Below are 14,892 nucleotides of genomic sequence, written 5' to 3' on the forward strand. Positions count from 1 at the left end.
TTTGGCTGTGCTGGGCCTTAGTTGCAGCACACAGGATCTTTAGCTGCAGCATGGGGGATCTTTTAGTTGCGGCATGCAAACTCTTAGTTACAGCATGTGGGATCTAGCTCCCCGACCAGGGATCAAACCCAGGCCCCCTGCATTGGGAGCACAGAGTCACAGCCACTGGACCACCAGGTAAGTCCCTATAGCTGAGTTTTAATATGGTAAATTTTAATACAGTCAGGATTTTTTAACTTAATTGTAGTCACATAAACCATAGACCTAGGTCTATGGAGAGGTGAGTGGTTTATCCTATAGCTTTTCAGATTCCTGGCACACTTCCTCACACCCCTGAGGATAACCCACACACAGGTTAATATGAGGTTAATGGATCTGAAAGTCTACTGGATCACTGTGACAACTCACAGCACTGAGACTCACCTTTGACAACTTATCCAAGTATAGAAGTAAAAAAACAAAAGTCAAATATTTTGCTACAAGTGGTAAAGAGAGAGAGGAAGTACATGAGCAAGCTAAATCAGAGACTTTCCTGTTCTGATCTTTACATCCTTCACAAATCCTGGGCTGACATCACACCTTGTCTATATCACACATTGCTCTATGGATCTACGTTTCATCTTTCAACTGCGAATGACAGACTCACGAGAGGCAGGGACTGTGCCTTATAATTTTCTGAATGCTCTACTACATTTAGCAAAATAGATCATCAACAATATGTGATTAATAGAGTTTAGGAGGTACAAAGCAAAAAGAGAAACCCTCTCTGAGGTGCAGGAATACAAGGAAGGCCTGAAACCGAGGATGGACAGGAACACTGAGAAAAATCCTCCAGGAAACCAGTCTCAATCCTGAGCAAAAGATGATGCTAGAGGAATTTGAAGCTCCTGGAACACTGAAGTTACACCATAACAACAACAGGAAAAAAAATCTAGTTCCTCTCCTGACTGACTCAACCCACAAGCTAATGGCCTAGCACTAGAAGACATGTGTCAGTTCCAGGCATAAATATTATTTATCTCAGCCCATACTTATCTACACATTATGTCCAGCATCCAGTTTAAAAAAAAAAAAAAGTGAGGCATACAAAACAAAAACAAGGGAAGAAAAAACAAAACACATTCAAGAGAAAGAACCATCAACATAACCAGATGCAGAGATAATCATGTGTTGGAACTATCAAACGGAATAGTTATATAAATATATCTATTTATATTCATATGTGTATATATATGAATATCAGGAAATAACTATGAATAATATGTTAAAAGTACTAGTGGACCATGTGGAAAACATGCATGAAGAAATCGAGAATTTTTCAATAACGAAAAAACAACCCAATCAAAAAATGGGCAGAAGGCCTAAATAGACATTTCCCCAAAGAAGACATACAGATAGCCAATAGGCATATGAAAAGATGCTTGTCATCGCTAATTATTAGAGAAATGCACATCAAAACCACAATGAAGTACCACTTCACACCAGTCAGAATGGCCATCATGAAAAAGTCTAGAAATAATAAATGCTGAAGAGGGTGTGGAGAAAAGGGAGCCCTCTTCCACTGTTGGTGGGAATGTAAATTGGTACAGGCACTATGGAAAACAGTATGGAGGTTCCTCAAAAAACTAAAAATAGAACTACCATATGATCCAGCAATCCCACTCCTGGGCATATACCCAGACAAAACTATAATTCGAAAAGATACATGCACCCCTATGATCATAGCAGCCCTATTTACAAGAGTCAAGTCATGGAAACAACCTAAATGTCCATCGACACAAGAATGGATAGCAGAAATTAACACAACATTGTAAATCAACTATACTTCAATAAAATTTCAGAAAAAGAAATGGAGAATTTTGACAGAGATATGGCAACTCAGAAAGACTCATATGGAAATGCTAGAATTTGTGCTTAAAAGCATGGTAACAGACATGAAGAATGCCTTCAACTGGCTGATCAGTGGACTCAGCACAGCGAAGGCAAGAATTAGTGAACTTGAATATAGCTCAGTAGAAATTACCCAAATAAAACACTAGGAGAAAGAAGAATGGAGAAAAACAAAACAGAAAAGAACAAAGCATACAAGAGTTGTGGGACAATGTCAAATAATCTAATAAGGGTGACTGCATTCCTAGAGTAAGAATAGAGACAAAACATAGCAAAATATTTACTTGAAAATATAATGAAAGACACTTTTTTAAAATAATAAATGATATGAAACCACCATTCCAGTAAGTTCCACAAGCAGCTGAACAACACACACAGAAATCTGTTGGCATTTCTATGCACTAATAATGAAATATCAGAAAGAGAAAGTTAAAAAAAAATAATCCCATTTAAAACTGCACCAAAAAGGGAATTCCCTGACAGTCCAGTGGTTAGGACTCTGATGCTTCCACTGCAGAGGTAATGGGTTCGATCCCTCATTAGGGAACTAGGATCCTGCAAGCTGTGAGGTGCAGCCAAAAAAATAAACAAATAAAGCAAAAGAAAATTAAAATAAAAAAATAAAATTGCATCAAAAGAATAAAATACCTAGGAATAAACTTAACCAAGAAATCAAAGACCTATACTCTGAAAACTATAAAACATTGATAAAGGAAATTGAAGATGATACAAAGAAATGGAAAGATATCCCTTGTTACTGGCTTTGAGGAATTAAGATTGTTAAAATGGCGATACTACCCAAAGCAATCTGCAGATTTAATGCAATCCCTATCAAAATATCCATGATATTCTTCACAGAACAAGAACAAATAATCCTAAAATTCATACGGAACCACAAAAGACCCTGGATTTCCTAAGGAACCTTGAGAAAAAAGAACATAGCACTTCAGAATATACTACAAAACTACAGCGATCAAAACTGCATGGAACTGGGACAAAAACAGACACATAGATCAAAGAAACAGAATAGACAGCCCAGAAGTAAACTCACAAGCCTGCAGTCAATTAATCTACAACAAAGGAGGCAAGAATATACAGTGGAGAAAAGACAGTCTCTTCAACAAGTGGTGCTGGGAAAACTGGACAGCTACATGTAAACCAGTGAGATTAGAACATTCCTTCACACCACACACAAAAATAAACTCAAAATGGTTTAAAGACCTAAACGTAAGACCAAACACTGTAAACCTCTTAGAGGAAAATGGAGGCAGAACACTCTCTGACATAAATCGCAGCAATACCTTTTTTGACCCACCTCCTAGAGTAATAAAAATAAAAACAAAAATAAACAAATGGGGCTTAACTAAACTTAAAAGCTTTTGCACAGCAAAGGAAACCATAAACAAAACGAAAAGACAACGCACAGAATGGGAGAAAATATTTGCAAATGAAACGACTGACAAGGGATTAATCTCCAAAATATACAAACAGCTCATGCAGCTCAATATCAAAGAAACAAACAACGAATCAAAAAATGGGCAGAATACCTAAACAGACATTTCTCCAAAGAAGATGTACAGATGGCCAAAAAGCATATGAAAAGATGCTCAACATCACTAATCATTAGAGAAATGCAAATCAGAACTACAATGAGGCACCAGTCAGAATGGCCATCATCAAAAAATCTACAAACAATAAATGCTGAAGAAGGTGTGGAGAAAAGGGAACCTTCCTACAGTATTGGTGGAAATGTAAATTGGTACAACCATTATGGAGAACAGTATGGAGGATCCTTAAAAAACTACACACAGAACTACCATATGGTCCAGCAATCCCACTCGTAGGCATATATCTGGAGAAAACCATAATTTGAAAAGATACATGCACCCCGATGTTCATTACAGCACTATTTACAATAGCTAAAACATGGAAGCAACCTAATTGCCCTAAATGACAGAGGAGTGGATGAAGAAGATGTGGTACATATACACAATGAAATACTACTCAGCCATAAAAGAGAACAAAATAATGCCATTTGCAGCAACAAGGATGGACCTAGAGATTGTCACACTGAGTGAAGGAAGTCAGACAGAGAAAGACAAATATCATATGATACCACTTATATGTGGAATCTTTAAAAAATGGTATAAATGAACTTATTTACAAAACAGAAATAGAGTCACAGATGTAGAAAACAAACTTATGGTTACCAGGGGGATATGGGGGGACGGAGGGATAAATTGGGAGATTGGGATTGACATATACACACTACTATATATAAAATAGATAACTAATAAGGATCTACTGTATAGCACAGGGAACTCTACTCAGTACTCTGTAATGACCTACATGGGAAAAGAATCTAAAAGAGACTGGACATATGTATATGTATAACAGATTCACTTTGCTGTATACCTGAAAGTAACACAACAGTGTAAATCAACTATACTCCAATAAAATTATTTTTAAAATGAACGTAGAACATATGTTTTTCTTACTTTTAATTGCTCTAAAAGACTACTAATTTTCTAAGGCAAAAATAGAAGCAACCTAGTGTGTGTCTATAGCATATGTAAAAGTAAACTGTATTCCAAAAAAATAGCATAAAGGGTGAGAGAGGGAAAGGGGTTATATTGCTGTGAAGTCTTTACACTACTTGAAGTGTTACAATACTATTTGTAGGTAGATTGTAACTAATAAAGGAAGTATATTTTAAACCATAGGACAATCAATAAAATTTTAAGAGGTATCGATAATAAGGCAACAGTAGAGGTAAAACTGAATCATAAAAAATAATTTATCAAGACCAGTAAAATAATTGATATACCATGAAATAAGGAAAAACCAGACCTTCCTAAGTGCTTTAAAATATATATATATTTAAATATATAGAAGCAAGCATGGAAATTAAGGATCCAGTCTAGGTTCTAAGGATCTCCAGCAATAATCATCAATAAAATGCAAAGAATAACCATTTGTCTTTTAAAAATTAAGTTAAACTATTAGAACAAACACAAGTTACAGACATGACTGAAGATTTGAAAAAATAAGCTGTGACACAGAGCACTCCTGTTTAAAGACAAGCTATCTAATCAAAAGGTCACATTATCCATCTAGCAACTTAAGCTATTGATTCAAATTCAGCTTCACACTGCATCACACATTCCTGACCTGCATCTTTAATACTCTATTCTCTTTGACCTTTAATTACTGATATACAAAGGGAAAGCTTCTCTAGAAAAAGCTTAGTAAAAGCAATTTCATTTCATTTCATTTTGGTCTTTGAACATGAGTCAAATATATCAGTACAAAACTAAATGATCAGCCCGCTTCATCAGCATGACATGAACATTCCCCACGAGAGAGAAATCAGTCCTAAAATTCCGTAAAAGTAACTGCAGTACCTCAATCCTCACTATGGAAACAAATTTAAAGTTACTATAACATACCTGTAGGTTTATAGAATAAGAATTAGCCATAATTCCACTTCTTATAAAAAGAATACACTGTTACCATCTTTCTCCACCTCTAGATTCCAATAACTAGTCACTACATAACATATTCACATTTGAGATCAGAAGACTTCTTGGGCTCTAGAGATATTTATAGATCTATCTATGTAATGCTGGTTCTAAATTAAATATTATAAAATTATTTCCATTTATAGTCATTATAAATTGAAGCAACAAAGTTAACAGGTCACAATACACTCAGTGGAAGAACAAAAGAATCATTAAATTTCCAAAGTATGTTTCAATGTACTGATTTAGGACATAGCTAAAAAAATGTCAACTTTAAACATTCATTTGGTATTTAGATTTTTTTTCAAATAGGCCCTTTCTGAAACTCAACAGGTTACGGAAATAGTATTTAATCTGGAGGCTTCTGAATTTTCTGTTAACCCCTCAGCAAATACTTATGTTGTGACTGCGTCCATAAATATCTGAGGTGACAAGATGTGTAACACACCCCACATCACGTTCCCCTCCTGGTTCCATCCCTAGCCATTTATATTAAACAACATGTGAAACTGCCAATTAGACTTGCTTTGACCTACAAAAGGGCAAATTCATAAGGTTCAACTGAACAGATTAATGACCTGGGGCAAGTAGCATAACATCTGTCCTCTTGTTTCTTCATCTCTAAAACTAAATTGTTGACTTACCAGATCATCACTGAGATTTCTTCAGGTCATAAAAATGCACGTGTATGATCCTGAAAAAATCAGACAAGATAAGACAGAAGCCCAAGGAGCTGACAGTCTACTCTCACAAGATAAGACAGAAGCCCAAGGAGCTGACAGTCTACTCTCGGGAGGCAAAATAGATACCGAAAACAAACAAAACAAACAAACCTAAATACCTATTTAGGATCTATTCAGAGAGTGAAGTGCCCCAGAGTGCTTTTTTAAAGATTGCTTATAGAATTTGTGGTCAAAATTTTTGGTGAGGTAAAGGAGATGAGAAAAGTTTTGAAATTTACCTCACTGTAAGGAGGCAATTTCTGTTAAGATAAATAAAGTCACATCACAATCATCTCTATTTCGGTTATCTGCTCTGGGAGGTATCCAGGATCATTTTTCAAAGCTGGGCCATCTGGTTACCACATGCCTTTGTAAATAGCCGAGATTGTCAGGAACACTTACAGGAACACTTACATAACCGAGACCAACACCACAAAACACACTTTTCCCAGGTTTGCCTAAACGATCTGTTTACCTAATAAATCCCAAACTAGAATACAATCGCCCAAGACTTATCTTTCTACCATCTTTTCCAAAAACTGATAATACTTTATTCTAGCAGAACAACTGCTGTCACCCCACCCCATTTGTTTTCATTTTCCTTTTCTTGTGATCTTTAGTTTCTGCTAATTGCAAATTCTTACAGCAAGCTCCTGAGGCCTCTAAGAGAGGCCAACCATTTCTATCTGCTGACCTTTCATCTGCTGAAAACAGACTCAACACAGTTTCCTCACTTAGATAAAGAAGTAGATAAATGATCTGCTAATGGACTTGTCTTCAAGGGGGAGGGGGAAAGGAACATGACGTCAATGATACTTAACAGAAAAATGAGGGCAAGAAGTAGTGTGCTTGAGACGCTCACAAGTGAGAACTATTTCAATATTCACATCTTTTTTCTTTCCCTCCCCCACCCCCCCCTTTTTTTTTTTTTTTGCATTCCCAAGTTTAGGAAAGTTTATCACTGATAAAATTCTAAAAGCACACATTTGCCTAGGACACCTGGTCCCAATAATAGGAAGCTCACCTAATTTACTCCAGTGCCTTCCACCACACCTGTGATGATTTTGTATGTTAAGCCATGGCCTGAAAAACTGGGGAACATACTGAAGTCTTCTGAGGGTGGTAAGCTGTATTGCTCATGAGGTAATTTACTTTTAAAACTGTTCAGTAGAGAACAGGGCAGTGAATATGTACAAGTGTCTTAGTTAACTTTAATTCATACACCAGAGGTGGTTACTTAGCAGAATCAGGAACTCACACCTCAGAGGTAGCTTTCAGGCACTTCAAATATTGTTATTGAAATGAACTGGTGAAGGCATATTAATTAAAGACATGAGTGCTGTTTGATATACGTGTTCGTGTACAAGGACGTATAAGAATCAGCAAGTTGGGCGGCAGAATTGCTTCGGAGAAGGGTTCAAGATGTGACTCATTACCATTCCATCACTTGACGTGAAAGAGAAACCTGTAGTAAACTGCCTCAACTGTCAAGTAGTCTGGTTCTGCCTTCAGAGTATCACTGTATAAAAATGATTTGCCATTTTAATGCAGAAAGCATGGAAGTACAATCATTTAGGAAAATACAAAGGTAAACACTAAAAATTATATTATTGACTGAAATCAGATGGTAGAAGAAAGAAAGAGGAAGGAAGAGAAACTTGCTATTTTTACATTACTTAGAGTAGAAAAATAGTAAATGATGTATAAAGAAACAAAAGGTTAAATGTATTGTGTAAAGGTAACCCTTAAAACAAACATAGGCGTCTTCTAAGACAGAGTATGCACAAAAAGCAAAGCACACAGATCACTTAGTGAAAGATTTTTTTTAAACAAAGCTATTAAAATAGAAAATGTAAACTTACTTGAGAGACCAATAATACTCATTAACAAATGCACATGGAGTCAACATTAATAAACACATCCTTAACCAAACCCTCTAAAATACACACTGATTTAGTAATCTATTCATGTATAACAACAACTCCAAAAGTATGGCTTAATACCATACTTTATATATATATTTTTTTACAGCTCTGTAGGTACACCTGGCTCCACTGGGAGGTTCCTGGGGTCCTTCACTCAGTTGTAGTCAAACTGTGGCTGGAGCTGAAGTCATCTGAGGGCTCAGATAGGGAAGGTTTCTCCCCATCATAACTTGCCTCTGGATGGAACACTAGGGGCTGGTCAGGCATCTCTTTCTCTCTGAGGAGCCTCTCCACAAGCGTAGCTTGGGATTCCTCACACCATGGCAGTCTCTGAACAGTCTTCTTATGTGGCTGCTGGCTTCCCCAGAATGAGTGCTCTAAGGGACCCAGGTGACAACTGTAGGCTTCTTTAGACCTGGCATTGGAAGTCAGGCAGCATCACTTCCACCACATCCTACCAGAAACAAACAAGTCCCAGGGCCAGCCCAGAATCCTTAAGAAACAACAGGAAGGGACAACATAAGGGGATGCATACCAGGGGGCATGGTTCATTGAAAGGCAAGGCCATATTTCATGCAGACACCTGCTACTAACAACCACACATATAACTCAGAAAGGCAGAATATAACAGAATGGTCAAGATGCCAGATGTATACCAAAAAAAAAAAAAAAAAGCTGAACTTGCCATTTGAAGAGTATACAGAGTATAACATGGCAAAATGACATTAACAAAACAAAGAAGGACACTTTAAAATACTAAAAATTGTGGTTCTTAGGAAATACATAGTAGCTGTAAATATTAATGTAGCAAATAAGTAACTTTCATAAAACAGAAATTACAGGAATCAAAAATGCATGACGAGGGCTTCCCTGGTGGCACAATGGTTGAGAGTCCGCCCGCCGATGCAGGGGACACGGGTTCGTGCCCCGGTCCAGGAAGATCTCACATGCCACAGAGCGGCTGGGCCCATGAGCCATGGCCTCTGAGCTTGAGCGTCCAGAGCCTGTGCTCCACAATGGGAGAGGCCAAAACAGTGAGAGGCCCGCGTACCGCAAAAAAAAAAAAAAAAAAAAAGCATGACAAATCAGAGATTAAAAAGTCATCATTCCCAGTCCATGAAAGAGCACCTATATACTTTTGAAGCCCTCATTAACATGATTAAGAAAGTAGATCTCATTGAAAGACATCAAACTTGGCAACCTAAAAATGGAAAACACCGTCTTTTCAGTTGCCTATGGGGGCAGATACAAAATAATGACCATATATTAGGCTGTAAATAAGACCTTAATTTATTTTTTAAAATAGAAACAGTACAGGAAACATTCTATAATCAAAATATAAACAAAATCAGAATGAAAAAAAATAAAAAATAAATGGGTTTGGGGTCTAAAAATTTTAAAACAACTTTTGACTCTTTAGTCACAAAAGAAATTCAGAATGGAAATGAAGAATTTCTAGAAAACAATGATAGTAAAATCACTATTTTTAAGACTCCCTGGGAGGCACTTAAAGTAACGTTAGAAGAAAATGTGTAGTCTTAAATATTTATTCTTAAGAAAGAATGAAAACAAATAATTTAAACATGATGTTCAAACACTTGGAAAGAAAATAAGAAACCAAAGGAAATCATAAGGAATCCATAAAGAAGTAAATGAGTTGCCAACACAAAACAATACAACTAATAAACTAATATCAGAGTTTTTTTGAAAAAAAAATTTTTAAGGACAAACTCATTTTTTAAAAATATTTATGTATTTGGCCGCGCCAGGTCTTTGTTGCAGCACGCGGGATCTTCTTTGCCACACGTGGGATCTTCGTTGTGACCTTCGGGATCTTCAGTTGCGGTATGCGGGATCTTTAGTTGCGGGGCATGTGGGATCTGGGTCCCTGACCAGGGATCGAGCCCGAGCCCCCTGCATTGGGAGTGTGGAGTCCCAGCCACTGGACCACCAGGGAAGTCCCAGACAAACTCATTTTTAAAGAAGACTATATACAGGGACGTCCCTGGTGGCGCAGTGGTTAAGAATTCACCTGCCAATGCAGGGGACACGGGTTCGATCCCTGATCTGGGAAGATTCCACATGCCGCAGAGCAACTAAGCCTGTGTGCCACAACTACTGAGCCTGCACTCTAGAGCCCGCGAGCCACAACTACTGAAACCCTCACACCTAGAGCCTGTGCTCCGCAACTACTGAGCCCACGTGCCACACCTACTGAAGCCTGGTCACCTAGAGCCCATGCTCCACAACAAGAGAAGCCACCGCAATGATAAGCCCGTGCACCACAACCAAGAGTAGCCCCCACTCGCCGCAACTAGAGAAAGCCCGCGCACAGCAACAAAGACCCAACGCAGCCAAATAAATAAATAAAGGAGAATATATAAAACTAAAGAGAGAATAATAATGATTATCAGAGATTCAACCTGGAGAAAATGAATAATTTCTAGGAAAACAAAGAATATCAAAATTGACAAGATAGAAAATCAGATCATTTAAATGGAAGTAATAGAGAAAATGGAGCAATTCACCAAATAATAATAACAACAACAACAGGCAGAGAGTTCCACAGACAAATTCTGCCAAACCTTATCCAAAGTTATCTGAATTGTTCTTGGGCATAGAAAAAGAAGGAAAAATTCTTTTAATGAAGTGAATATAACATTTATTCCAAAATCAACAATACTGCAATTGTAAATACTGTAAAATGTAAATATTATCATTGTAAATGCCATAAATTGTAAATAAATTATAATTGTAAATATTAATGCAAAAATTCCAGTGAAGTATTAGCACCAGAATCCAACAGCAGGTTAATGAAATAATGCAACACGATCAAGCATATTTCCTCTCAGAAATAAAAGGATAGTTAAACATTAGTTCAATACTAAGCCTATATTTCCTCATGTTATAGATCTCAGTAGAAAAATTAAATGATCATCTCTACAGATACTGAAAAGGGCATATGCCAAAATTCAAGCATCATTCTTTATCAAAAGAACTCAATTAAGTAGTAATAGAGGAACATCCTTTAACTAGATAAAATATAATAAACTTAGGCTAAGTATTAATGGCAATGAAAAAGAAACATCTGCCCCGTCACCTCTACTATATAATATTTTAATACAGGTATTAGCCAATTAAATTATATAAGAGAAAAATACTAAATATAAAGTTAAAGAGCAAAGGTAAAATCATCTGTATTTGCAAATGTGATTGTATACCAGTAAAAGGTATGGAAACAAACTAAAAAAACTACAACAAACTAAAGAGAATGCTGTAACATAATAGGATCACAGAATCAATAGTCAGAAATCAATAGCTCTGATATATGTTCTTTAAAAAGCTTAGAAAAACTATTGACTGAAATGCTTATACAATAGCAGTGAAAGGTAAAACATCTAACAACACACAAGAAATGTGAACACCTGTTAAAAGGAAACGTAAAACAAACTCCCTTAACATAAAAGACATAAAAGAGGTCTGAATAGATGGAAATACACATGGTGCTCTTGGCAAAGAAGACTCAACATTGTAAAGATGTCAGCCCACCCTACGTTTTAACAAATTCAACATTCCAACAAAAACACCAACTTTGGCTGGGGGCAGGAGGACAGAGTGGTGAGAGTAATTAGAAAGCTGAATTCTGATGGTTATGTGCAAAATAAACAGAATAGTAGGAAAACTTTCATCCAGAAAAGCAAACAGGGGCCAGGCCCTATTAATTTAATTAACCAGGTCAGGTTAATTAAAATATACCATGAAGCCATAGATGGCTTCTGGCTTATGAAGAGACTGATTAATGGAATTAAATAGAAAGTCCAGACATGGACACAATACATAAGGAGATTTAATACATGATAAAGGTGGCATCTTGAATTACTAGAGAGAAATGAACTCTTTGATAAATAATGTTGAGACAAGAGTTAACCATGAGGTATTGGGTCTATACTTCACACCACACAATAGGATGAATTCCAAATAGATCAAACATTTAAGTCTAAAGTTATTAAACCACAAAAGTGCTAGAAGAAAACACAACTAAATATCTTCATAAACTGGGAATAGAGAAGGTCTTTTTACTCGGATATAAAATCAGTTAAGATATAGAAGAAAATAAAACGTTATTGACCTTACCTATATAAAAGTAAAATTCCCCTTTATGACAACCACTCCTTTTTTTTTCTCTCCACTTGCTTATAATGCTAAAATTGACATGCACAGATTTCTAGTGAGCCCAACTTTTAACCATTCTGTGAAAGGACCAGATGATGGGGTACTTCCTGTTGCCTTTGCCCTTTCTTTTTACGTGGAGTTGTTATGGCATTAGTGAGGTTATGTACTTAATAATTACTTTTTTAGTTCCCTTTTGGAAGGGCTTCCTGAAATATCCAAATTGGTTTTGCCCTATTAATCTCTGTTTCCCAGAGTTCCTGTCTCCAAACAGATCTTCTGTTTTGTTTCTACCTCCACTCTCAAACCTTCAAAACTATGAAATGATGAGTAATGTAATTCCTCTGCCTTTTGTTCTGCCGCCAGGACCTTTCACGTCAAGGGACAATCCCTTCATGAGGTGGAGAACAGCTCTTCCATTAAGACACATTCTTGGTTATGAAGGCACTACATTTGCCTTTTCTGTTCCCTCTATAATCCTCTCAGGCTTGTCCCCATGGGCAGATGTCTCTTTCCAGTTAGGAAGACGGACAGTGCTTGGAGTCATGACCATGCTGGTGGTGACTGCTCATCCCATCATAAAGTGCAGACACACCTCCAGGGCCTCTCTCCTGATGCTCACTGGCTTTCCAATTGGGAAAATCTGGCCGATCCCTACACGCTGCTCTGAATTTAATCAGACCTCTGCACAAGTAGATGCCCCATTCATAGCGTTGTAACAGCCATCCCGTTAGGCCTTGATTTCAGATAGTCAATGTTTTTCTAAGACTGTATAGTTTGCCTAAAGCCCCTGGAATCTGAGCTGAAACCCCACAAGTTGCAATTAATCAATCCTTTCCAACCTGGAAGACACCATCCACCTACTGTGAGATGCAAATACCTACACTTCAAAAGTGGATTCATGTAACACTGGTGCACCAAAGGCACACTGCTCTACAGCCATCTGTAACTTATCTAGATTCCAGATAAAATTCTTGTTTCCCCAAGGTATTTTTCAAGTGGTGTGAATGGCACCCCCATATTAAGAACAAACATCCACAGGCCAAATAATCCTAGAAGAGCTGCTCCTGTTTGCTGCAGGAGGAGTGAGGGTCTGTTCACTTAACCATTTTTCCCCCTTAATTCCTTTTACAATTTGCATTGCCTCAGAGCTGCAAATTATTTCCTAACATATCTTAATTAATTATGAGTTCCTTTTATTTTCTTCTGTGTAAGACTCCATCCTCTAGTTTTTCAGTCCCTGAATAATGTGTTTTATCTTCCCGTAAAATTTTCTTTTAACGAGGGTATCATCAATATAATGGAGTACGTACAGGTCTAAGAGTGACCTTCATATGTCCTGTATCTTGTCCACCTGAGTTATGTGCAATTATTATCTTTTGGCATAACCCTGGCCCAGGTGAGCAAAGGTATATTGTGCCCACTTGTAAAATGAAGGCAATCTGACTCTGAGACATCTTACCAATTGGACTGTGTTGCTGCCATGTATACGTCAGTGAAGTTATTTATTAGTTATTTAGAAATGTGGACCACGTCAAAGAGTTTTCCCTTTCTATTGCTTTATTTAATAACAGATAATCTATTATAAGTCTCCATGACCCTCTGGCTTTTCCAATCATCAACTGCATGATTGTAGAGTCTTATAAATGACACCTGTGTCTTACAAGCCTTCAATGATTTGCAGATCTGCAAATCTCTATTGCTAGCTCTAGCTATTAACTATGTACTTAGCACTGGGTAGTTTGACAGACTGTCCCTTAGCCTTATTCATGATTATAAGTGTATTGAATTTGTTTTCACCCAATCCCAAAGGGGAAAAAAACCTCCATTTGGAGTTTGTATTTAAGTACAGTAGGTCAGAGTGTTGTAAAAGAGGCTCGTAGATGGGGTCTCCCCGGTGGCGCAGCAAAGAGGCTCGTGTTGTTAATGGTTTAAACAAGATAAAAGTTGACTTTTGTCCTGCACTATTTCCAGGCTGGCATGGTGGCCCTGCTGCATAAAGTCATCAGGGATTGAGGTCCCCTCTATTGTGTTTTTCCGCCATGATGTAAAAGGTAAATGGGAAACTGAGGCAGCAGCTTTTCTCCATCAAGATCTTGGTTTTCACATGCATGAACCATCCATGCTCTGTGTAGCCAAGGAGACCAGGGAAGCTGGGTTCTTGGGGGAGCTGCTGAGTTTCCAGAGAAAATGCAAGATCTCTTCTACTTATAGATCTTGTCCCACATCATCTTAAAAACCATCCAATAAAAATTAACAACAAAAAAAAGAAGCAACCATACTCCAATAAAAATTAAAGCAAACAAACAAACAAAAAAACTAACCAGACTACTAATACACACAAGAGCTTGGATGATTCTCAAGCGAACCATCTGAATGAACAATACTGGGGTGGGGGGGGAAGCCAGTCTCAAAAGGTCATGTACTCTATGATGTTGTTTAAATGACATTCCAGAAATGACAAAATCATAGACATGGAAAACAGATTAGTGGTTGCCAGGGTTTAGGGATGGGTGTGGCCATAAAAGCATAGCCTGAGGGGCCCTTGTGCTGATGGAAGAGTTCTGTGTCTTTTTTTTTTTTTTTTTTTTTTTTTTGTGGTATGCGGGCCTCCCTCTGCCGTGGCCTCTCCCGTTGCGGAGCACAGGCTCCGGACGCGCAGGC

The sequence above is a fragment of the Physeter macrocephalus genome, chromosome 7 (genome assembly GCF_002837175.3).
Source record: "Physeter macrocephalus isolate SW-GA chromosome 7, ASM283717v5, whole genome shotgun sequence".
Lineage (NCBI taxonomy): Eukaryota > Metazoa > Chordata > Mammalia > Artiodactyla > Physeteridae > Physeter > Physeter macrocephalus.